The sequence below is a fragment of the Mustela nivalis genome, assembly GCF_964662115.1.
Source record: "Mustela nivalis genome assembly, chromosome: 20".
Taxonomy (NCBI): domain Eukaryota; kingdom Metazoa; phylum Chordata; class Mammalia; order Carnivora; family Mustelidae; genus Mustela; species Mustela nivalis.
The window spans coordinates 29,193,012-29,219,563 of record NC_139039.1 but is presented as its reverse complement, the minus strand read 5'-3'; the positions used below and the strand labels follow the sequence as shown (position 1 = coordinate 29,219,563).

General features: G+C 41.6%; 1 protein-coding gene across 1 annotated transcript in view; it reads left to right on the top strand.

Annotated features, from left to right (window-relative positions):
* Positions 1-26,552, top strand: part of TENM3 (teneurin transmembrane protein 3) — a 2,451,411-nt gene that overhangs the window by 1,759,576 nt on the left and 665,283 nt on the right. Inside the window, exon 9 of the mRNA XM_082715814.1 lies at positions 13,011-13,093. The gene's annotated coding sequence lies outside the window, so the exon portion shown is untranslated. The remainder of the gene's footprint in view (positions 1-13,010; positions 13,094-26,552) is intronic.

The following is a 26,552-nucleotide window of genomic DNA, read 5'->3' as shown; positions in this document are numbered from 1 at the left end:
ACCTATATGTTAAACAAATAATTTGTAATGCCAGTGTATGACTTAACCTACAATTTAGAACCATTTAAATGTAAAATATAGCATTTATGATTTGGGCCATTGCGATCTTTTTCTGGATTTTCTCAGGAATTCATTTACCAAACATGATAAAATTCCTCCAAATATGTCCTCATTGTTTGCCTTGTAATTAATACATATCCCAAATATAGACAAGCTGAAATGCAAAATTAGGTGGTCTGGGGATTTTAGATCGATTTTAGAGAGTACGTTGTGGAAGGGGCTGCCTTCAGCCAATCTCCCTCATGGACAGTCCTGCTTCCTCAGCTCCTCCCTCCCTGGCCAGTGCCCCCTGCTGCCGTCCTCATCCAGTCCCCCGGGGCATCCCAGAATGGCAGGCACTAATGGATGAAGCCCTGTTCTAGCCAGTCCTGCCTCAATACCGTATTTACCGTATTCTAGCACAGCAAGAAGATTGGTAGATGATGAACTTGGTTAGTAGAGAGCTTTGTCTGTCTTTAATCTTCTGTCACACTTGGTGAAAATTAGCTTGCTGGTGTACGTAAAGTAAAATGGACTTTTTCAGGGATCGCATTCTATATGGCAATGATGATGGGTGTTATAAAGATCAGTGTTGAAGGAGGCGGGGCTGTTTCTGCTGGGATGCAACATCCTGCCTGTTTTGAAAGGAGAATATCATTTCCGAGACTCATTTCTTCACTATAAACTCTTTATTAGGAAGTTTCATTGTAGCAACATATAAAATCCAGATACACACACAACTTACTTAGCTAGGAGTTAAGAAATGCGGCTCCCACAGAATAAAATAACGACGCAAGCTTGTTAAGGCCTTTTTCTTCTAGTCGTTGCATGCTTTGTATGAGGACCATATGAAGGGAGTGGTAGAAGCCCGTAAATTACCATTGTATGAATCTGCATAACAAAATGCCATGAGAGACCCAACTGGAACTTCTTAAGAGACCTGCAGCATTTTCCAAGAGAAGGGCTGAGACGATTTTCTCTTGCTCTTTTACGAACTAAAGACACACTTTATGATTTATTTGTGATGTCTTTAGAGGAAGAAAAAACAGAAAGAAGGTCTTAAAGCTTCTGACTAAGGTAAGGAGCTTATGATGTTATATCAAACGATAATGCCAACCACACGAAATTTATGGTGACGCAGGAAAATACATTGTTTACTTCCCAAGAGCTGGACATGGCGTTATGAACATCTGGGGTGAGAGAACGTCTAATTCCGAATGAGTAGTTATTTGGTTCGTACACTCAGATAAAGGACCATTTAGTTCTGTTCTGGTAGGAGATGATTCTTTTGGTTTTCAATACTAATTAATGTATGTGGTATGAGATCAACCTGTTAGCTTTCTCCTGGTTGCCTTGTGAATTTCTGCCCAGAATCCTGAGCCTTCCACCATCAGCGGCCGGCCACCCTGATGAGCCATGGCCACCAACACACAGACTTGTACATGTTGTTGTTTTTGTTGTTGTTTTTTCCCTTAACTATTTGTTTAACAAGAAATGTGAAATGAATGGGAAAAAAATGTGGCTGAGTTGTAATCATTTGGAATGTTTGAAATGATTTGAATGGATGGGGATTTTTCGCCTCAGAGAGCCTTTATCTAGCAGTGTTCGTAGGAGCTAGGAAAGCCAGCATTCCAACCTCAAACTCAGACATTCCTTGACAAGTTACTTGAGTCCCCAGCATCACTGTGACTTTTGTGTAATGAGGATAGTATTTATCTACTTGGATGAAATCTTCTGTTGCTTGGTTCATAATTCCCTTTCAGTTTCTACATGCTTTACAAAGAAGATTGACCAGTTTGGTGCTTCCTATCACATAGTTGTATAAATAGTAAATTATCAAACAGAGAAATCACATTTTATCACAGATCTTGAGATCTAATGATAGCTAATATTTGCTGAGCAGTCATCTTATGCCAGATGGTATATATTATCCCTATAGCAATCCTGTGTGGATTTTGTTTCAATGTTTATCATAAAAGACCAAGAAAGTTCCCCCAGGATGGTCCAAGGAGTAAGTGGCCATGTTCAGATCATGTTGTAAACATCCACAACCTCCCCAAATTGCCAAAAGCCAACAAGGTCAAAGGTGTCTCTCAGCAAGGACTGTAGGAAAGGAGCTCATGGAATTTGGATCCCATGGTCCTAATTTGGATCCCATGGTCCTAATTTGGATCCCGTGGTCCTATTTGGATCCCATGGTCCCATTGCCCAAGGCAGCTGCCTCATTAATGATAACAGGGGTCTTCCTTTTGCACTTCTCAAACTCCTCTCATGCTGGAGTGTTTTGTGGATATTGGGTGTTTCTTGGTCTGCACAACACCCTATTGTCCTAGCGGTGGCCACCCCCGCCCCTGTGGTTTGGAGATCTGCCCCCCTCGTTCCAGATTCATATCCAACTGAACAAAGAAATAGCAGATCCCCTCTGAGTCATGTTAACCCTAGGCTGCCAGCGTCCCATGGGCTGCTTCACCAGTTCCAGTGCCTGTGGCAAGAGCTGCTTCTCTGTGTTCTCATGTCTCACGCGGGGGAGTGAGATGAGGCAGGAAGACGAGCTATACAGTTCACTGCATGTGTACTTCCTCCTCTGCTAAACACACAGAACCTTTGCTTCACTACACTTGATTGCCATTACCTCTAGTTCAACTAGGTAGACCAGGTGCCGCAATGTTTCTCACTGAAACGTCTTGTTTGCATGTACCGATTCTGTTGTGAAAGAGTACAGCAAAAGCAAGACTGACAAACTAAATAAAGTAGGCGTTTATCTTCCAAACCAGAATGGACCTGTAGTCTTGACCTCATTTCTCTTGGAAATATTACAGTAGAAAAAAATACTTAGTTTTTTTGGGTTGGGGGGGGTGGGGATTTTGTTTTGGTTTTGGTTTTGGTATTGGTTCGGTTTTGTTTTTTTTACTTTGTTGTTTAAGACCCAGAGGCCCGAAGGGAGCCAACAAATTGGGGTGTTTCTATCATTTCAGAGAACTAAGTCTCTGACCAGCTCCATTACAAAAGTATCCATAGCTTCTGCTCTGCCATGAAAGGTCTGGTGAAGTGGAGGGTCAGCTGTGGGGACAGCTCGAACGTATGTAACTGTTGTAGAAGTAACAGCTTACCGCGATCATTGGAATTGAATCGTGTTTTGTACCAGCTTCAAAATCCTCCAGTGGTTTTCGTCACTCCCAGGATGACACAGAAATATAATTTTCACAGTGGGTCTCGAGGCTCAATGGGGGTGGGCTCCTCCCCCGCGCTCCAGCCTCACCCGGGGCCATGACTCCTCCCCAGTCAGTCCTGCCCGTTCCTGACCCCACAGCAGCTTCCGCTCCGCGATCTTCACACAGGCCTGTCCTCCTCCACTTTACTGCCCTACTTCCCCACAGCTCTGCTTCAGCTTCCTCAGAAAAACTTGAAAATGCATCCAAGATTAGAAGAGACCCTCTCTTATACCCTCCCATAAAACGTCATTCTTTTCCTGAGGGGGGGAAAAAAAAAACTTACCAAAATGTGTCATTATCATGTATTTATCTACTGGTTTCATGTTCTTCTAGACTCCTTGGCCTACGAGAGCCTTGTTCAACAGTATGTCGCTACCACCTCGAGCATCCTGACAATAGGTGAACAATGAGTATTTGGTGAATGAAAGAAACATAAGTGAGAAAATCTCATACCCAAAGGTTAAGCGTAGTCAGTCTTTTACTTTCTCCCTTCAATGTTTACGTATTGAAAAGAAAGAACAGGCATCATCTTTCTAACAAGAAAAATTTAAACTTTCCAAAGGAAAAGAGAGAAAAGTACCACTTACTGAATTCCTAAACATTGGTCTCCACAGGTGAATACACACTCTAAAAATATGTTTAGACCAACACATTCATATAAGAACGTAATTCCTACCATGCTCTTCCCAATTCAATTTTTTTTTTTCCTTTCTAAGTTTACCGTGTTCACAAAGCATTCCAGAGAAGGAAAACAATGAGACCATTTTTAAGCCATTTCTTAACTATCAAATGCAACATGAGATGTCGAAATTTGGGCTCAGAGTGTGAATCAGAGAATAATTTTCAACATACTTTAAACATGTATAAACGGATAGTAATTCTTCACACAAATTAGTTCAGCGATGTTAACAGCATTTGTGGCATAGCGGATGCTAGCTGAGGCTTGGGGGGAGGGGGTGGACCACCAGAAAAAAAAAACAAAACCCAAGAAAACCCTCTTTTAGCTTTTTTTTTTTCCCCCCAAATATAAAAGCTTGCCCTGAGCAGAGACATTTTTCACAGTGCTGTCAGCAGCAGGCCTAATTGCTTTTCATGTAAATTAAGAATATGTACCTTTGTTTAAACAGTAATCTAGGTCAAAATGAGGTGGTTTATTTGTTTTAGGCTATTTGGAGCTTTGAAATGGCACTGAAAGCATGCCATGAAAGTTCCTCCTGACTTGCATTTACTTAAGTAAGAAAATGTTTTTCTCTCTCTCTCTCTCTCTTTTTTTTTAATATTTCTCTTTTTAACTTTTTTTTCCCCTCCACCAACCAATAACTGCGATATGTTCTATACATCATTGAAAGATCCCCAACAGCTTTGTTATTTGAAAGACTCAGGGTTTGGAGTGGCTGCTATTTATTTTTTAATATTTTATCTTTGTGGAAGCTTGATGAATCCGAGAATGCCCACAGAGGGGAAATATTGACTTAAGACCATTTGCGTTTTGAGTTTGCCTCGGTAGAATTATGATAGGTTTTTCTTGCCATCCTGGATACAGACACATTTGGGTATTCTTGTCCAAAGAGATATAGAACTACCCTGATTATCAGAAAAATTTTGAACATAGATTATATCACAGGGAGGAACTTCTGACTGACCCCTTCTGGTTTATGGCACCGATTAATTTAAGTGTGTGCGACCGATCGTTGGCCCCCTGCGTACAGAAAATTGTCTCTCAGCAGGTTTTTCTACCTGGAATCTAGCAAAAAGTCTTGTTCATTTGTTTGTGTTTGTTTTGAACATTTCATGACCGGGGAGTATTCTGTGGACAGGAGGCCACAAAGGGGAGCTTATTTTTAAAGATCAAAGAAATGTTTTCTCACTTACATAATTTCCAGGAGCATAAATTAATATCTGTATCAAAAGTCATTGTCATTGCATCTCTTTGTTGTCATGCTCTTGTGAATATCATGCACTAATTAAAAAATAACTTAGACGTGTCCCAGGTCCCGTGGCGGTCACAGAATTCTGAGTCTAAAATAGAGCCACTTCGAGGCACCTGGGTGGCTCAGTGGGTTAAAGCCTCTGCCTTCGGCTCAGGTCATGATCTCAGGGTCCTGGGATCGAGCCCTGCAGCTGGCTCTTTGCTCAGCAGGGAGTCTGCTTCACACCACACACACACACACACACACACACACACCGTCTGCCTCTCTGCCTACTTTTGATCTCTCTGTCTGTCAAATAAATTTTTAAAAATCTAAAAATAAAATAAAATAAAATAAAATAGAGCCACTTCATATAGAGGGGACCAATTCTTTACTGCTATTGGACTGTTGCATCATTTCACCCACTGTAAGAGAGCATTACCATGGTGCTCTCCTATTACACATGTCATTCTTTGAATGTGTGTGGTTAATACTGAAGGATAAACAGGGAATGTAAACTATAGCTCTGGGGGAAAAAGCAGTCATTCTAAAGATTAACTACTGGTCAGAAAGAAAATGCAGAATCAGGATTCTAAGAGAAATGTTTTTTTAAGATGCTATGTTTTTTTTTTTAACAAAAAAGAAATCAATAAATAAACCAGATGTTGTTGTATTTTGTATTCATTTTGCTTACCAGACAGTGAATATTTTTGATGTCTATCCTAAATACTTCCAAGCAGCAGAAGTTTAATAGTGGGGGTAGAGAGAAGGAAGGAAAAGTTAAGACACTGTAACAATTCAAGTACGAAAGAATAGAAATATTCTCTACCTGTTCTGAGAGTGGAGTGGAACTGGATGGTGTTGTTTGTGTTATTTATGTATGTGGTCTTTATTTATACTCTGCCTTCAAATAAGTGATGTACGGTGTACTTATTTATACTCAGCTTTCTACCAAAAATGTTTAAGGTAGCTAAATCTTGCTGTCGCTAATTTATAAAACGAACTTCCGTTTTTATTCATAAAACTATGAGATGCACGTGGAACACTGCAAAAGTCTTCTTGTTATTCTTGTATTTGTATGAAAAACGAGAATTGTGGGGCGCCTGGGTGGCTCAGTGGGTTAAAGCCTCTGCTTTCGGCTCGGGTCATGATCCCAGGATCCTGGGATCGAGCCCCACATCGGGCTCTCTGCTCAGCGGGGAGCCTGGTTCCCCCTCTCTCTCTGCCTGCCTCTCAGCCTACTTGTGATCTCTGTCAAATAAATAAATAAAATCTTAAAAAAAAAAAAAAACGAGAGTTGTGAAAGGGAAATATAATGGAGTAGAATATGTTTAACGTCATAAGATTAGAAGAAACTAATACAAGTTTCAAAGATGAGTAATAGAAAATGGAGGTTGAGTTGGACCGTCCCTAATCTCCAAGTGCTTGCTTTCTTTATTTTAGATAAATGGTCACTTTGGAGCTGGCTAGCAGTTTCCCTGCATAGTCTAAATGGTAACTTCATTTTCAACAGAAAACATATTTCGTACACTCTTGTAACATAGTGAAATATCCTACAATAACATGTTGCAAAGTCTCAAATATCATGAAACCTGAAGATTTGTTTCTATCAGGAATCACTCCAGAGTTGAACTTTTTATTTAAATTATTTTGTTTTACATACTGAGTTCAAAGTTTACATTTCATTACAAGTGCATTTCATGGACTTTAAGCCATGGTAAGACAACCCAAATTAGCAGACTGAACTTGTTATCAAAAATATCAGCAAGAGGGGTGCTTGGGTGGCTCAGTGGGTTAAAGTCTCTGCTTTCTGCTCAGGTCATGATCCCAGAGTCCTGGGATCCAGCCCCACATTGGGCTCTCTGCTCAGTGGGGAGTCTGCTTCCTCCTCTCTCTCTCTGCCTACTTGTGATCTTTATCTGTCAAATAAATAAAAATCTTAAAAAATATATATATCAGCAAGATAAACAACATAGTTCAGTGAAGTTGTAACTGAGAAGGAATCTTATTTTAATCAGCAAAATCAATATCATGTTTTTAAAAAATCTCACGTGCCATTTTAGTACTAGTATTTATTCTCAGGATGGGCAACAAACTTTAGTTTTTGAAACTTTAGCATTCATGAAACGATGAAATCTGGAAATCACCACACAGAATTAACAACTTTGAAAATTCTGCACATGCACCCGGGTGTGACGTCATCTATGGACTGCTGTTAATCTCACCTCTCAGATCCACTTGAATCCTTTTCATGTTTTTCCTCCATAAGGTGTCTCTTGTTTTCATGGTTCTTTTTCTTCTGCTCTAGCTCCTGCAGTGGTTGCCAGTCCTCCAAGCTGTAGCCAGACTAATACTCCCAAACACAAATAGGATCATGACACTTCCTGCTTACAGCTCTTGGAAAATTCCCATTGGAATCAGGATAAAAACTAAATTCTTACGGTACCCTACCTTGTGCGGTCTGGCCCTCTCATGGCCCGCCAGCCTCCTGTGCTCCCACCTCAGTGCTCCCACATTGACCTTCTCTCAAGTCTTCATACTAACCCTTCCTTCCATCACAGGGCCTTTGGACAAATGATTCCTTCTGTCCAGAAGACTCTCCACTCCCATTTCTGACTCTTGCTCCATTGGGTTCAGGTAACTCCTACCAGCTTCCTCATAGAACCTTCTCTGGGCTTCTTAAGTCTTTCTGCCAAGTGGTCCCACAGCACTTACCCTTCCTTGCTGTACGTCTCCAGCTGTAGTTCTGTGATGGTGGAGTTTGTATCCATCTCAGCTGCATGAGGACTGTGGCTGTGTCAGATTTCGTGCATCTTTATGCTAAAACCTAAAGCAGAGCTTGGCCATAGACACACCATCATGTCTACCGAGCAAATGAATAAATAAGAGGCTAGCATTTCAATTACCTAGTTTTAGCTTCCCAGCATGCAGAGACCACTTGAACCAATTTTTAAAACAGTTTTTAGAGTATCTTCCACCCTTGCTTTTTTTTTTTCATGTGTTTCTGATATTAAAATGGTGAAAACAAAAAAATGCTATTAATTTTGCTAACCAGAAACACATGTCTTCAATACTGCTTGGCCACAACTTTATTGAACTAATTTGTTTATCCTGCTGCTATTTTTTATAACAGGCTCACTTTGCTTTTTGCAGTGGTTTTGAAAGTCAACAGACTTCAGTGTGGTGTTGGCCGGCTGATTTCTCATTGTGCTAAAGATGGCTCAAATCTCCTAAGATGTCCCCTCCTCTTGCATGTTATGTATTTCATAAAACAGTCTTCCAAATGTTTATCTACAGTGATCAGTTAGAAAAAAATGAAAATAAGATGAACAGAGTTCGACATACTTTCATTCTGTTGAATTATAAATACTTCCAACTCTCCCCATCTCCAAATGTCTTTATTAAACATTGTGTAAGTACGGTTTTAAGGGTCTTCTCTGAAATACATTACTGAAGTTTTCTATCCATTGTAGTTTCATAGTAGATAATTGCCTGATATCAGCAGAATAGGGCTTTAGTCATTTCTTTGCAGGAGTGAGATGCCACGTGTAGGACAAGGCAGCCACTGTCTTTGAATGTTGTTATTTGTCTCTGCATTGGCAGATCTCAACGCTGTTTGCACACACCTCTTTCCTATGGTGTTCAGCTAATCAATTAATAAAGAATCTGCCTCTTACTGTTATGCTCATAGTACTTTCTTTCAAGAAAAAAATTGAAGCCTGGTGGGGAGTACAAGGTATATTAACTACCTAAGAACACTGAAGATTTAAGAAATGTTTGATCACCTACAAGACGAAACCTAATGACACAAATCGTCATTATACTTTCTCTGTTTTACCTGATTTTGCACGAGCATTCGCCACACAAGTGTTCTATCCTCTATTGTGTGTTTCGGGATGCTCTACACTAATTGAGAAGGTAGTTGGTTCCGGAAGGATACCAGTAGTTTCATTTTGAATCCAATCAATCTTCAATGTTCCTGGATCAACACCTATTGAAATTTTCCCATCACCAATCAAGACTCTATTCCTAGTCTTTAAAAAATGATCCTCTCATGAAAGACAAAACTTGTATTTCAATGTAGAGATATAAATAAGGATTACAATTTAGAATCTAAAAGTATCTCAAAGTCGGGACGCCTGGGTGGCTCAGTTGGTTAAGCGGCTGCCTTCGGCTCAGGTCATGATCCCAGCGTCCTGGGATCGAGTCCCACATCGGGCTCCTTGCTCAGCAGGGAGCCTGCTTCTCCGTCTGACTCTGCCTTCCACTCTGTCTGCCTGTGCTCGCTCTCGCTTGCTCTCTCTGACAAATAAATAAAATCTTTAAAAAATAAAAAATAAAAAAAATAAAAGTATCTCAAAGTATTAGCTCTTGAAGTGCTTTACAAATACTAACCCTCTTTATCCTCATGACAAAGCCAAGGGAAGGTGTCCTTTTATTCCCATTTTAAAGATGATGCGATTCAAGCACAGAGAAATGGAGTGTCTTGCTCAAGGTCCCCCAGGCTCCACGGTCACATGGCCAAGCCGAGGCACCTTCACAAGCAGTTTGGTTTCAGAACTGGCATCTTCAGCATTCTGTAGATGTGAGTTGAAGGAAGTAGCACCAAAGAGGTCACCGTTAAGTGGCTGGTTCTGTGAGAGCAGCACCGAAGGCGTCATTCCTAAAGCTGATGGTCTGAGCCCAGACGGCAGCCCCCCTGGGCCCCTTACCTGTGTGCTCTGTCGCAAGCCTCCTGCCACCCTAGCGACGTGGGAAGCATCTGCCCACACTTGGGTTCAAGACCCATGCAGAGCTGTAAACTGGCAAACAGCTACAAGAAACTAAAATACACATTTTGAAAGATGAAGTCCAAATCCGACTTTCGAGAATCCCTAGAAAGTTTCCTCAACATCCTGCTCCTTGGGAGCCTTTTGCGGTCCTCTGAACCACCCGGTGTCCAGCGCTCGCTCCCCCAGTCACACTCTCCACACAGCATGGCAGCCCCCACATTAATTCCATCCGATGCTAGAATCCTCTTTGCCTGGATAAAAGATGATTTGGGTTTTTTTTTTTTTTTCTTTCAATAAAGGAATACGGATTTGTAGGCATAGATTACCACACAGCAGAACTGATCTATTTTTCTGTGCTCAAAAATCTATTTCTGATTTCAGGATGCCTCCTCACCCTGCACCCCTTGAGACTTTACTGAAGGCTCCCTTCGCTTGGGCTCATCTACAGTGGTCATTTGCCCTGCCACAGTAACGCTGCTGTCAAACAGCGTCTCGCATACACAGCAGTCAGTCTGTAGGATACGAAGGTTATGAAATAAAGATACTGAGGACCTATAGTGACACCCACAGTGTGAGAAAAGATGAGATGAATTTACACGAGAGAGAACCCAAATGCACATAATGCTATTTTATATATGGATGCTTATACAGACGTATTATACACTTTCATTGATGACACACATATATGAGATGAGTGTTGCTGACGTGATTATGGTGAAAATGTGCTAAGATGTTATCTCATTCCCTCTTCTTTGCTATCCGGTGCCTAGCTCAATGTCTAAAAGAAAGAAAGGACTCAGGACATATCAAAGAGAAAGAAAGAAAGAAAGAAAGAAAGAAAGAAAGAAAGAAAGAAAGAAAGAAAGAAAGAAAGGGAAAGGGAGAGACAGAAGAAAAGAAAAGAAAAGGAAAGGAAAGAAAAGAAAAGAAAAAAGAAAGGAAAGAAAAGTAAAAAAAGAAAGAGAAAGGGAGGAAGGCAGTAAGGAAAGGGATAGAGAGAAAGAGGGGAAGGGAGAGAAGAGCAGAGGAGGGAAGGGGAGAGGCAGGGAAGGGGAGAGAGGAGGGAGGAAGACAAGAAAGGTCTTGGTTAATCAACTGAAGCACCCAGCCCAGTCTCTAAGTCATCCAGTCCTTTACTCTTTTCCATGTTTTGTGCAGCGCCTTGACTTCCCTGGTTGGTTGTTGCTGTTGTTTGTTTTGTTTTGTTCTTCTGTTTTGTCAAGTAGGTCCCCCACCTTGGGTTAGCCTCACCTTTGATTTTCTCCGATGATGGGTCATTGCAGTTTCTTGGGAAAATCAGGGAAACCTTCCAACGAGATCCAGGATAACCCTATCCTAGTTAATCGCACTGGATTCCCACTCGAACTCGTTTGTTTGTTTATTTTTCACACCTACCCGTATTGCCCCAGCAGCCTCTCCAGTCCTGTTTTGTATTTCACAATTCCTCAAGTCACAAATGACTTTCTCCTTCCTGCCTTAAATCAAATGACGTGGCGTCCCTCCCCCTTCACAGCCAGACGTGCTCCGAACTGCTCTCCCCTGCATGCGTACACACCCACCTCACCTTTCTCGAGCACCTGCAGCCTTTCCTTCATCGTTGGCCTCCAGTTCTGTTTCATTAGCGCGCCCAGGATGATCCCAGCCTTGAAGCAGCCCAAAGAAAATGACCACCGCAACACCCTTTCCATCAACTGTACCATACTTTTTTTTTTTTTCCCATTCCTGTCAAAATCTGGCTTTCCTCCTCATATTAGCTGGCTGTTGTACCCTCTCCCTGACCAAAATACCTGTCTCCTAAGTCACACGTGTTTTTCCAAAATCAACTCCTGTCATCTTCAGCCAGTTCTCAGACTTTCAAGTCCACCTGTAGTACCTAAAACTGTGGACCAATTACTTCTTCTCAGAACATTTGCTCCACGCCTCCAAGGTGACTCCTTGATCCTGAGCGCCTTCCTCTTTCCCAGTCCTCTTGTCTCCTTTATGGCTCATTCTTCATCCTCCCCCCCACCCCGCCCCGTCACACACACACACACACACACACACACACACACACCCTAACACTCTGTTAGTAGGTATTTCCCAAGTGTAGACCAACTTTTCCCCACCACCTGAAGAATTACATCTATTCCAAGACTCCCACCTTTATAACCTAACTTTTCAGCTAATATATGAACTAGACATTGATCTGGCCCCTCAATATATGTAAACAAACAAACGAATACCAGCTTTCTGTAAAACTAGTTCTACCTCTCCACTTCTTTTTTTCCCATGATTATATCAATTATCTCTTAGTCAACAAGGTTGAAATCCTAAAAGTAATCTGTAACTTATCTTTGCCTATCTTAAACCCTCTATGTCTTTTATTTGTTTAGTTGTTTACTTTTTGTTGTTGTTTAGGGTGAGAAAAAGGGAAAGAAAGGGAACAGAGAGAATTGGACTGTTTGACACTTGGAAACTACTGAAAGGGACCGTGTAATGCTAAAATGAGAAACTCAAGCAATGGATTCATTTTCTCTGTGATTGCTCTTTAAAATGACTAAATAAAGCAAAAACAAGAAACTCACGCATTTTTTTTTCTTCAGCAGAACCAGAAACAAGTATTTGTAAATTCACACAGTAATAAACATAATCCTGAGCTCTGGGAATATGATGTGACTAAAACTATCTCCTACTGTTGACATAACTCTCACAACCCTGTAATCAGAACTAGCAGCAGAGACAGAGATGGGAGGGGCTTTCAACAAGATGGAAAGGTGGCAGATCTCAGATAAATTCATAAACATTTCACTCGTCGTCAAGATAAATATGCCATAAATCTCTTACTTTTACTACAAAAAAAAAAGCAAAAGGATTACTTGAATACATGAAATAAACTTTAGCTTAATACACTACTAGGATAGCCACACATTCTTTTTATGATTATTAATATTGTCTATGTTTAATTGTTATAAATCGGCAGTATTTCTTTGTTATGATGAGTGTCTTAATATTTAAAGAGTTTCAGAACTGAAATTATTTATATAACACATCAGATCAAGTTTTCTTTCTGTTTATATATTTTATTTATTTTATTCTAGAATTCCTGTCCTTCTAAAACAAAGGGATTTGGAATTTCTGCACAACCAAGACAACTAAACACCTCTTTAAAGAAGAAGAGAAGGTAAGTCCCAGGCCTACCAAATGAGACAAAAAGGCTTCTTTAAATATGCAACTTGTTTGTCTTGTCAAGATACACTTTTGCTACAGTGCACTGTGCCCTGTAGCCCATTTCTTAAGCTATTAACTTTCATGAATCAGCTAGAGGAAAATGTTTCTAAAAAATGTTTCTAATTAATCTGATTTTCATATTCTTTCTTAATATGAAAAACAACGACATTTCTACAGTCAGTCCTTTTTTTTTTTTTCATGGAAAATTAGATAAATGAGGACATTCTAAAATACAGAATCTCTACATTTTAACTAGAGGGAATTTTCTATCGAGATGGAACTGACCAGACACAATGGATTATGGAACATGTGTGTGTTTTCCCCACTTTGTAAGTGATGTGTTTGGGAGCTCTCTTGTTCTTGGGAAGTCTTAATCCTTTCTGAGCAGCACTTACATGGCAACCTTAGAGAATTAAACTTGTACCTGGTTTTTTTTTTCCCTCTCTCTTTCTGTCCTAGATATAGCTCAGTGCCTCTTCTCAATGGTAGTCATGGTCTAGTAATTTAAAGCTTTTGAACCTTGCGAATGGATTCATTTAAAACCATATTCTGAGGGGTTTCCACAAAATGAAAAGTGTCTACTACCAGGAAGCTATAAAAGAATTTACAACAGAAAACCTGAGACGTGTCCTGCTCAGGTTGTGTGGATAGTAGTGTACCTGTAAGATCTGTTTTCCCAGAGAAAATACGTCGCCAAGTGGCTCTTCTGGCTTAATGGGAGAAATTCTTTGAGTTTCTTTTCCTTCTTCTGATTGATATTTTTATTTTTCTTCTTGTAATATAAAATTCAGTGATAAGTTCTCCCTGGAGGGAAGGACTTTTGAAGTTGTGAAATAATCATGAAATACAAATACCTGGGGTGCCTGGGTGGCTCAGTGGGTTGGGCCTCTACCTTAGGCTCAGGTCATGATCCCAGGGTCCTGGGATCGAGTCCCACATCAGGCTCTCTGCTCGGCGGGGAGCCTGCTTCCTCTTCTCTGTCTCTGCCTGCCTCTCTGCATCTTGTGATCTGTGTCAGGTGAATAAATAAAATCTTAAAAAAAAAAAGATAAGAAATATAAATATCTAAGAACGATAACATGTTTACGTCAAAAAAAAAAAAAAAAACCTGACTGACTTGAGCATGTATGTTTTTGATGCTCTTCATTCAAAGACAATATTTGGTTCTTTTTTAAGATGAAAAAAAGAAGTCATGGCAGAAGTTTAAAGGTTAAGTGCCTACTTCTGAGGGTCTGCCACAGTCGCCATGATGGGTCGCTCACGTGATTTTAGATTCAGGTTACTAGATTTGTATTAATTTTATATCTAAAAAAGTCATCTTTTTTTTTTTCTTTTCCACATTAAAAGTTGACACACATTCAGTACTTGCAAAAGAGGATTTGGGTCTTCAGCTTGTGGAAGGACAAAGAGAATGGAGAAGGACGGGTTTTTAAGAACAAAATTGTGCTTTAGTTGTTAACATAGAACAATAGCAACTACACTTTTCTGGGTAATCCTCTCCGGCCTGGACTTTTTCCCTTTCCCCCAAGGGCATCCCAGGGAAAAGGGACAGGAGAACCCTTCAAAAAAATTCTCACATGTATACCCATCCTTACAAACTAAGGGTGTAATTAGCAGAAACTAAAACAAAGCTCTGGAGAGAGTGGCTGTGCTGTGTGGCGTCTCCCGCATGCCGCTGTCTCTCCTCCTTAATCTCAATTTGGGAAATGGTGAGATTTCTGTTAAAACAAAACAGTTTGTATGAAATAGACTTGTCATCTACCCGCAGAAACTTCCTCAGTTTTAAGAGCCTCTCAAAGAATTTGGACATTGGGTTTTGCACACAGTCTATGGAAATGAAAACTCTAGAAATGTATGTACCTCGTGTATCGCCTGGATGAGAAGTGATTTCTCTAAGTTGCTTTGAGGATATTTTCCTCAAATCCTCCCCTGACTTCCTTTCAGTCAAATGTGAATCGCGCCAAAGGCACACGCTGTGAAAAGCCTCTCTGTGTGGTTTTAGAATAGACATCAAATAAATTAAATTTTTAGGATAAATTCTCACTGAAGGGTCCTAAGAGTTAGGTGCACAGCTCCTCTTACTTATGGGGGTCACACCCCTCATTTCAGGCACTCTAGGCTGAAAGGTAATCACCTGTGTATTTTCGCCTAAAAAATATAAGTCTGGGGGCCCGTGGGTGGCTCAGTGGGTTAAAGCCTCTGCCTTCAGCTCAGGTCATGATCTCAGGGTCCTGGGATCGAGCCCCGCATCGGGCTCTCTGCTCAGCGAGGAGCTTGCTTCCTCCTCTCTCTCTGCCTGCCTCTCTGCCTACTTGTGATCTGTATGTCAAATAAATAAATAAAATCTTAAAAAAAAAAAAAATCTAAGTCCTTATCCAGGGCAAAAGCAAGACTTGGTTCTCTGCAGCCCATTGTTGATGAGGGTCCTTGGGCTTTCCAGCATTTCACCTTAGAACAAGCGCTCTCTCTGGATGCTGCTGTCCTGAAACCCGTCCGCCTCCTCTTGTCTTTTAAGTATCCTCTCTTCACACTCTTCCCCTGTCAGTTCATGGAAAGCACTCTGCCCGAACTGGGAGGTTCTCTAGGACAACCATTTAGTCTTTCATAGCTAATACATAAACTTGAATGTTTTAGTGCTCCTCTGAGATAACGCAGTGAATGATAGCTTTTGTATGAGACGGTGCTGCCGTGCAGGTAGCCTGCTGCCTTCCAAACACACCTGTCAGCATACATCCTGACGAAGGAACCACAGTTCACAGACCCCCCCCCCCCCAAACTCTTTCTCCGTCAGGCAGGCCAACATTTTCTAATGCAGAAAAGACATCCCAACAAAAGTAAACAAAGCAAAACAACCCTAAAGGAGTTCTCTCCAAACTCTGTTATCTAGGAATATTCCCCATTATCGGTCATCTGTTATCTGTTATCTATGGGTTGGCCAGGTCTGATTTAGATGAGTTACAGTAAGTGTGCTTTTAGGCCATTCTAGAATTTTTTTCAGTGTGATTATAAATCCACTGTCAATTTCCTAAGGTGGCCCAGACATTTGAAGTCAGCCTAATGAATACTCAGAGACATTGCCTAAATGTAAAAAATTACAAAATCGTGTTTTCCAAAAAAAAAAAAAAAACACAGTCATGACCTAGGGCAACTTATCCTGCACAGAACCCTGCTGTTGTTTAAAAGAGTTGCGGGGTGCCTGGGTGGCTCAGTGGGTTAAGCCTCTGCCTTCGGCTAGGGTCATGATCCCAGGGTCCTGGGATCAAGCCCCACATCAGGCTATCTGCTCAGCGGGGAGCCTGCTTCCTCCTCTCTCTCTCTGCCTGCCTTTCTGCCTACTTGTGATCTCTCTCTCTCTGTCAAATAAATAAATAAAATATTAAAAATAAATAAATAAAAGAGTTGGTAGGAAGAACGGAAAATGTGTAAAATGTTACACAGTCTGTTTTGGAAGTGGAGAAAGGGAACATCATAAGTAATTGAAGTCCACGGATAAGCCAGAGCTATCGGTTTTAGTCAGCAAACTCCACCCTTTTCTAGGCCTTTGTAAAATTAAACCCAAAATTGCACAGCCTTTGACTTATATAAAATTTTTATCCCTTGTTTTTCCTGCCGGGTCCACGTCGACCAAAAAGGAAAGGGAAAAGCAAAGGACCCACAAAATCCCCAAACTGAAATATCCCTCTCTGCCGCCACTGGGATTGGGAGCAGATTATGTTACTATCTGGCAGATAATCAAAGAATTGGGAGAGATGAAAGCAACAGTATAAATTAGCCATGTCCAATGACACTGTAAGCACGTCTGATGATTATAAGTGCCCCTATGTTTGCTGTCTCGTGGATTAAAAACCAGAATGGCTGACTACAGATTTTACTTTTCATCTGGGTGTTTCGGTATTTTGCAAACACATCTTTTGGTGCGACGGGAAAGTTAGGGTTTTAAATTTGAGACACCGCGGTAATTTTCCACTGTGCTTCTTGGTCCCTTCCTCCTGAATAAGCAAGTTTCTCTCTGAGCCTGGACATCAGCTGTGTGGTTCAAGGCCACCTGTTTGGCCCGAGATGTAGAGAAGAATGATGCAGCTTTCTGAGGCTGCCAGTCTGATGGCAGAGTTTGGGGAAGCCTATGCTCAAGGGAATGTAGAATGCTTTGACAGTTCACGTTTGCTTCTGACTTATAGGACAGGGTCTGAAGTATTATGTCCAGGTCTGTGTTCCGTCACAGAGCCAACGTGATACTTTGCCTCAATTTAAAAAAGAAAAATTCTAAGGGGCACAAACGGATTTTCTTGCAAAAATGTATAACCTACGGGGGAATAAGAACAAAAGACAAGAAGTTTAGGGAAAAAAAATTCCTCTTTTTAGGTCACTGCTTTTTTTAAATCATGAATTCAAGTTGCAAAGCAATTCACTCTATATATTAAGAAGGTAGTGAGCAAAAGGGTTTGTTGGGGCTGTCCTAGGGAAGAAACGGCAGAAATGGCTGTTGAATACAGAGAAGTCATTACGAACTCACTTTAAAACGTGCGAAAGAGTACCACGCTGAAGTTTATTATTTCAGTTGAATTTTATATCGGAGGTAAAGCATTGCCCTCACAGAGTTTTAAAGTCAGTAGAGATTTCAAGGCTCTTTAGAAACCACATTGTGATCAGGCCTGGACATTGATAAGGACCACACTATAAAATGTTACAAGTAAACAAACGATCTTTAAAATGTCATCAGCAGAGAACTGTTAGGAGAGGAGCAAAGCAAGAGTTCCAAAGGGAAACAAGTCTTCTGTCTATTAACTCAAGAATTAGGTAAAATATATCTTCAGGGATTCTATGGACAAGTGTGTGTGTGTGTGTGTGTGTTCTCTAAGTGGGGCTACTTTTTTGCCTTCAGTTTTCTAATCAGTAAAAACAAATAAGTTCAATACTACATGGGGGAGTGGTTGTTGGATATAACGAAGACAGAATGGGCGTTGGAACTGAATAATGTAGGTCCAAATTCTTACTGTATCACTTCCTAACCTGGAAAACTAGGCAATACTAATTCATTTCTCACTTCCTCAGTTTCTTAATCAGCAAAATGGAAATAATAAACCTCTCTACCATTATTTTATGAAGACAAAATTTAATTACTATACTAAGATAGCTGTGTATATCAAACTAAGTTTCCTGTATATAGTATAATACCCAGTAAGTGGTGCCTATTGTTACTGGGGGTTAATTATTTCACAAAGACACCATGTTCCAAAACAAATGGGTTTCTATTTTGAACTTCCTTTCCCAAGACCCATTCATGGAGGGATAGGGTGCAGATAATTTCAGTGTTCTTATATTTTATCACATTTTATCAACAGAGCAGGGGTAGAATTCTAAATTGGATGAGTGGAAGAAATCTATGGAAAGAGGCACTGCTGAGAATATTTTATTTTATTTTATTCCATTCTATTCTATTCTATTTTTAGTAGAGCAGCCACAATTCGAGGGAACTACAGTCTACCTCTCTGATCAGCGGCAATGAGAAGATTTAGGCAAGGGCAATGAATGTTGAAAGTTTTACCTCCAGGAAATGTAGCCAATTGCCAGTGTTCTCTTGAAGTCATCCTTCTTGTGAGGTCTGGAATAGAAAGCTCTGCTTTATGGAAGATTACCAGAAATAAATAAGCCTGATAAATAGGGTGAGAAGGGAGAGCAGCAAACTAAGCTTCCTTGTGTAGCCTTAGACAGCACCGCTACCAGAAAGGCAGCGACTGCTCCGTATGCTGCTCCCTCCCCAGCTCTGCAAGAGTACAATGTCAAGTGCGTAGTAAAAGTTCCATAAGTATGTGCTCAATGGAAGAGTAAGTGAACCAACCATTTTCCTGGGGAATAATAGACTCGCTGGTCTCTTAGAGACAGATTCTAATAACAAAGACTAATATCCTTAACCTTGAGCGGAGGCAACCACTCACAGTTACTTGACCTTGGCTGTTTTGGATTTCAGCATTGCATTTGCGCATTGTTGCCCATCCCGCTCTGTGTGTCTCCAGACGGAGCCTGATTAGAGAGGGCATCCTCTTTCCTTCATCTCACGTACTTCTTTTACCACTGTGGAGTTATTTCTAAGCATAACCCATTTATTTTTGCTTGGTGAGCCCGACCGTGTAAGAAATGGCATCCAAAGGAGCCTGGGATCCCTGCAGCCAGCGGTGGCCCCAAGGAATGTCCCACAGGAGATTGCGGTTGCCATCCAGCCAAGACCTAAATAGACGTCTTCACCAGCCCCTGATAATTTATCAGTAGCTGATCATATAAGAATTCATGTAATCATTTTAAATGTTATAAGCTGAAGGTGATTTTTCCTGTTTCCACCCCCAATTTTAGTGAAGTTCCTTATTGTACTAATTTAGATATTCCAGAATTTAAAGGATGATGAATACTAAACTAAGATAAAACGTGGCAGTCCAGAGGCACCTGGGTGGCTTAGTGGGTTAAAGCTTCTGCCTTCGGCTCAGGTCATGATCCCGGGGTTTTGGGATCAAGCCCTGCATAGGGCTCTCTGCTCAGCGGGGAGCCTGCTTCCTCTTCTCTCTGCCTGCCTCTCTGCCTACTTGTAATCTCTGTCAAATAAATAAATAAAATCTTTAAAAAAAAATGTGGCAGTCCAGCAAGGGATTGTTACATAATACGTAGTGTTTTTAATTTGTTAGTATTACAAGTAGAGGTGAATACTTAAGTAAACAACTGATTTCCTAGATTCCCACATACTTCTCTTCCTCTTTTTCTCCTTACTTATTCCCCTGAGGACAAATAGGATTTCTTTAGTTCACAGATATTGGGATTTTTGCTTTAGCCAAACACACAGATAGTACCCTCCTTGTTGATTTGTGACATCTAGATGAGACTAACAGTGATAAATTGTGCCACTAGAGCAAATTCTTAGAAGAGTCAAATGTCACAAATTTTTTAAAAAATCAACTTTGTGAACATAATAAAACTCAGCTGAATTAACAAAGGTGACTTCAATCGAATAGCATGTTCATGGTAAGAGATATATATGTTTTTTGTACCTCTATAAAGAAAACTTTTCTTCTTTTTACACATATATCATTCAAGTGCCAAAAAAAAAAAAAACCTCTCTCCCAGACACTGTTTATTGAAAAAATTTCATAAGAGCCAATCTCACTTTTCCAGCAGAGCAGCAGCCTATCTTTCTAAAAGGGGAGCAGGTAATACTTTTGAAAACACTGCCTGCATGTTGCAAGGCGTTTATTCAAAAATACCATTTCTATTCTTCTTCGACACTTAGAGTAAAACCTCATTGTAAATGGCATTATCACCAGGAACGCCAAGTTGTTTTCATGTAAGAAGTTCAAACCCTCCTCTGATGTGGTCAGTTAGGGGAGCTTTCTGTAACTCCTTAGGATCAACTTAGTACATTTTGCTGTGATTTTTTTTTTTTTAATATATTTGGGCTCTCACATCCTTCTGACCTGCATAGCATGGGGGAGTCCGTCGTTAGCTGGTATTTCTCCAAGTTGCTCAAGGAGAGCTTCTGCAGTGGGGACTAGGCAATTTGTAAACTGGCTTCTATGTGTGTCTGTTTATATGCCCAGCTACAGATCTACCTACCGTCCCTTCCCTCTGACCAGTTGCTTACCACTGACACACTTCATGAACAAAAGTTCTTTGTCTGAGCACGTTCTTCGAGTAGATGTATACAAAGTAGAATAGGCCTTTATCCAAAGAATGAGATGTGCGAAGAAAGCCCTGCATCAGGACTCCCTCTTCTGTATCAGCTTTTGACCTTAAGACCTACCTTGGTAGAGTTTGTCATAGGTTTGAAGAGTTCCTTTCCTCTATCTTGGGAAGGGACGGGGAGAGGTAGGCAGAGGAGGCCCTTGGGCTCTTCCTTTCTGCAGAGCAGACAGCTCTGCCTCTTGGAATCTCCTCCCATGAGTTCCCACTCCCACGTGGACACCACCCCTCGATTCAGCGAGGAAGTTCAGTGTGCGAAGCATGAGGGTATAATGCACTGGTGTGAACCATACCCCTGTTCTTGATGGATTTTTCAGATCACAATCACATTAAATGCCAAAGTTCAAAATCCAGGTGAAATGATACTCAAAAAGAGAGTTGATCACTGCTGAGGAGGAAAGTGGCAGAGTGGGGTTGCGGGAGAGGGCGCCTGACTGGCTGAGTCAGCAGAGTATAGGATTCTTGATCTTGGGCTGTGCGTTCAAGTGCACATTGGGCATAGAGATTACTTAAAAGAAAAAAAAAAAAAAGCTCACTTTCTTAAAAGAAGGGGAAAAAGGAAAATCTAAGAAGAATTTGAGTGCAAATAATAGATGACAGTATCTTAGTTTGCGTGTGAGACCTGTGGTTATGCAGAAGTATCTCTCGGGGAGTATCATGTAAAGTCAAGGAACAATGAAGAACTTGATGCTGGTCCTTCCAGACTGGAAGTGTTAAAACTCAGACTTTGGTAAGTGCGCGTTTTGTCTGGTCTGCGTTTGGGGGGTGGGGAATGGCTCAGAACAAAAATTGACTCCTTAAAGACAGGGAGCACACCCTTAAATATGTATCTATTTATTTTTGTGTGGCATTGTGCTAGGGCCTTGGAAAGATACAGAAAATGAATCAAACATATATCTGACCCACAAAGAGCTCCCAGTCTCTTAAAGGAAATAAGCCCTAAGCAAAACACATCAAATAAAGTGATTCGTGACACAGAAGTCCACATGACGTGCCATGGGAATTAAAAGGAAAAGGAAGATTAGTGCAGAATTTCTTAAAGAAAATTCTGTCGTGTAAAGCATCTGTCACAGGGATATTCAAATGGTGTCCAGAGATCACAGGCTGAAGCCAGTGGACGTTCTAGTGGCAGGTAGGGGACCCGAAATGCCCACACACTGTTTTATCCTTAGTTCATGTCTGCCCTTCTGCATTTAAGGAAGTATTTTCAAAGATGTCTGGAACCAGAGTGAAAAACAAACGAGGCATTTTCCTGTTCTTAAATACAATCATTTACTCACTTAACAAATATTTCCTAAGTGCCTACTTCTGAGGAACAAATGGGATATGGTGTGGACAAATAATGTACAGTTATGGTAAAGGTTGCTCTGTATAATACAGTTAAATAGTTCAAAATGTTAAGGTTGAAATACTTTTGAGTGCTTAAGATCATTGGAATAATTTTGTTAACCTCAGGAGCATGTCATGTCCCGGATAAAACACTGAGGGTTGATCTAAAGTGTTGTTTCCAATTGTTGGATTAGGTAAGTGTCCTCAACCCAGGACTGTTTTGCCCCTCATGGCGCTATTTTGCAGTATCAGGAGACCTTGTTGCATGTCACCACTGGGGAGTAGATGCTCCTGGTATCTCGTAGGTAGAGGCCAGGGTTGCTGCTAAACACCCAACAATGCACAGGACAGCCCCCCACCCCACCCCCACCTCCAAAATGATGTCAGTACTACCAAGGCAGAGAAAGCCCAGCTGAAGTTCATATCCCTTAAGTCACTAATTGCAAACAATGAAGGCTCCTCATGGAGACGCCTGATGTTCATCCACCCTTTACGAAGGAACGTGCACCCCAGTGGAACAAAGAATTGAGGTGGATTTTGGTCATGTCATTAGAAGGAAGAGTAAATTGTCAAAGAGATGGAGAAGAGAGAGAGATCGTAAACCCAGTATGCAGGCTCTGTGGGGCTGGGGAGGTGGGCAGGCTGCGGTTCCAGTCAACAGACGGAGCTTGGGTTTCCAGACAATGGTGGCTAGCAGTAGAGCTCAATTAAGAGGCCTCATTTCTCAAGGACCAGCTGCATTGTTGAAGGCTCCCCAGCCATGGCTGCCTGTTTATTGGCAGCAAAGATTCACCTTTTCTTCTTAGGTTCGTAGCTGCCAACCATGCTTCTTTGCCCTTCCATGCCTCCATTCGGACCCTCACCTCAGAGCTCCTGCTCTGAGATCCTTCCCATTCGCCCTTGCCACAAGAACCCTTGGCACCACATTCCCTCACCCTGCTCAACCTTTCCCATGCTGGGTTCTCTCCTGTGGGCTCCTGAGTCCCCACATGGTCATGGCAGATGGGAAATCAGGACAGAAGGACCATTGGGAACAATGTGCTTCTGTAAACCAAATATGGGAATATGGACTTGTTTCCCCAAATCAATATTTGTACACATGGTGATCAGACTGGTTCCATTAGGCCATTATAATGCAAATAGATTTTTCTAAGCAACTTGTGTGTTTGTGTATTTCGTTGTTTTTTAGGACCTGACTTACGGATGGCATTTCAGAAATATTTCCAAACTTCTTTGGGCAGCTTTGCAAGCTCGCCTACCAACTTAAAATAATTCACACTGTACAGGGATTTATGGTTGGAGAATGCCTTTCCTATCCATTATGTCATTTGTTTCTCCTATGAGCCCAGGAAAGTTGGGGCTCTTTCAGCACTGTGCTTGGCATTTAGTGGATACATAGCAAATAGCTGATAAATTAACAAATGCCCAAGTTTGGCAATGGTAAGGCATGCTGATCATTAAAACAACTTGCCCAGTGAAACGTGGTTTCTTAGTGACAGATCTAGAGCCCTGGGCAGCTGACTCGTCACCTGGGCTCTTTGATGCCTCTCTTAGGGTCTGTCTGGACCAGGCCAGGCACTCGGCCATGGGGATCTGCCGTGGGACCAAACTAGTTCCTGGATCCCAGAGTAACCAGGTCACTTCACAGACCATGCTCTTCAGGGAGGGGTCCTGGGTATCTGAGCTTTGCCTGATTCCCTTTCACACCTTCAAGTGGGGAGGTCACTTAGAGCAATTCCATCAGAGATAGCTCTTTCCTGCTCTTCAAGGCTGGGGAACCCTGCTTTTGATTTATTTTGTATTCACCACAGGGCTGAGCACACCCTAGAGGCATTTAATCTGTTGACTTGAATTGATCTCAGATGCTGGGCTTGGCCTGATGAACCTTCACACTGTAGGACTCAGCAACTCATTGGAACTCATTTCAGTCTAAATCCAAGACCCCTGACAGCTCCAGCTCACTCTCTCTGAGGTCCGTGGGTCTGGCCAAAGGCTCACGGCTTTGACCCCAGATCTACTTAAAGCAAAGAAATACTCTTCCTTCAAAGTCCGTGGGTTGAGGACCTAAGGTGTTCTAGGGGCAATAACATCAGCCTCCCACTCAAAAACTCTCAGTTACCTGAAGAGTCAAGTACAGAATCTGTATCCTAGCATTCTGATTCCGATTAACCTTTTCAAATTTTCTTTCTCATTATTCATTTTCATCCACCATGTGTTTCAGCCAAGCTGAATCATTTTCCCGACTCTGTATGAGAAACGCTTACCATTTGCTCTGCTGGGAATGTCCTCTCGTTTCTCCCCTCACTTCCTCCTACCTCTACGTATCCCAATCCATCTGATTCATTCACTCTCTCACTCAACAAATATTTCTTATGTGTCTACTAAGTGTCAAACAGTTCAGCACCAGAAATACAGAGGTGACCAAGAGAGTCAAGGTCCCTTGAAGAGTTTAAGTTCATTAGCAATGGCTTTATATACAACAAATAATGTAATTCAGTATTTACAAAGGAGGGACACTGAGAGGCTCCCATGACAGAAAATAACAGGAGAATCTTACTTAGAAGGGGAAGTCAATGGACATTCTTGGAGAGTCATTCAAGCTGAGAATCGAAACTATGAGAGACTTGTAGGTAGGAGCCTCCCAGGGCAAAGGACAGCAAGCCTTCAGGTCTCTTTCCATGATGCTTTTTCTCACCACCAACCTGCCCTCTCTGGCCCTTGGAGCTGGAAATAGTTCTTCTTGGAATCAATCCCTCTCTTCCCCATCGGTTGCTCTCTTGTGACAGGTCTCATTTTCTGCCTCAGACTAAGGTCATTTGTCTTGCCCTTGAGGGCAGCATGCATATCGAATTCACTTTTGAAGCCTGCCCCAGCGGAGCAAGGATGACCCTTGCCTCTTTCTGTCCGCTCTTCCACACCCATCAACATTCCAAAAGGTGGTCGGGCAGAGTGGGCTTCCAACAACCAGCAGAGGCAGGGGGGCTTTCCATGCAGGGCTAGCAGGTGATGTGCTCCTTCCTCCATCCTTGTAGTCAACAGCGCTAACTACCTGATGGTTTATTCCACCATCTTTTTCCAACTAGAGACACAGCCAGACACAGGAATGTCTTGTAGAATCGAAAAGTGGAGAGCTCTTTGCCACTCTGGTGACCACATGGACATAAGGCTGGGGGATGCGTGGGCAGGGGCCATAAACCCACAGGACTTAGTTGGAATGCTGGATTGGGACCAGTGTAATACTTGAAATGTAAAATATATGGATTATTAATGAGTTATAAAGTGTAAATATATATATATGCGCACACAGGCAACGAGAGCAGAAAGTGTCGAAAACAGAAGGAAAACAGAGAAAGGATAGAAGAAAACTCACTCTCAGGATAAGAATGCCGGCTTTGGAAAGCAAATCAAAGTCCCTGGCAAATAAAAGAGTTAAAAACCAGAGCACGAAAGTTGGTTTCATAAAAGAACAGTGTTCAGCAATTGCCTTGTTATGATATTGAATTCTACTTGAGTAAATTAGGAGTGGTGTTCTCTTGTTTAGCTGTCATTAAAGAACTCAGTGGTAAATGTCAGTATCCCCACCAAGATCCCACTGAGTTTTGTGAAATTCTCCAAAAACCTCTCCACCAGGAGAATTTATAAGCTCGGCATGTTCGACCGTCTTAATGTGTGAAACTGACTGAGAGATCTAAGACTGACGGTACGGAGCTCAATTCCAATTTGTTTGTTTTTTAACAATGTCTTTGACATGTTACATTATGACACGTTCCAATTTGATGGAAAACGACTTCCTGTGTCCAACAAGAAATACATTTTAAGAGGCGTGCCAGCTACACTGTTATTTTCCTTGCTGTTTTCAATGGCAGGCGCTTTGCCACATCTTTCTTCAGAAGATCATTTATCTTCTTAGCGACAGAGTTAGCTCCTGATAAAACAGGCCAGCTTTGGCTGCTGTCCTTCTCGTCTGTCCCAAGTCTTTTGCGTTTTGCACACTATAAGCCACGTTTCAAAAGGCTCCATGACATGAGCTCCTAGACCAGTGGGAGAAAATTTGCAAGGGTCCTTCTTAAAAAAGGGAAATTCTCCTTTTCTAAGCTAAATGCAGGTAGCCACGTGCCACACCCTTTCAGAACAGCAAAATGTCCTTTAGTTTCTTTTATCTGTGCCATGCCTTGGTGTCAGACACTGTTAATGCTTAGCAGCATAGAATGACGCTTTAGGGAGCAAAGACATTCCATTCAGCCCCAGTTGGAGAACTGACAGCGTGCGGAGGGGTGAGGGGTTGGGGGGAGAGGAAGGTAGGACTGGGAGGAAGAATAGGAATTCTCACAAAAGTTTGGTTAATATCTAAAAGTGAGTTA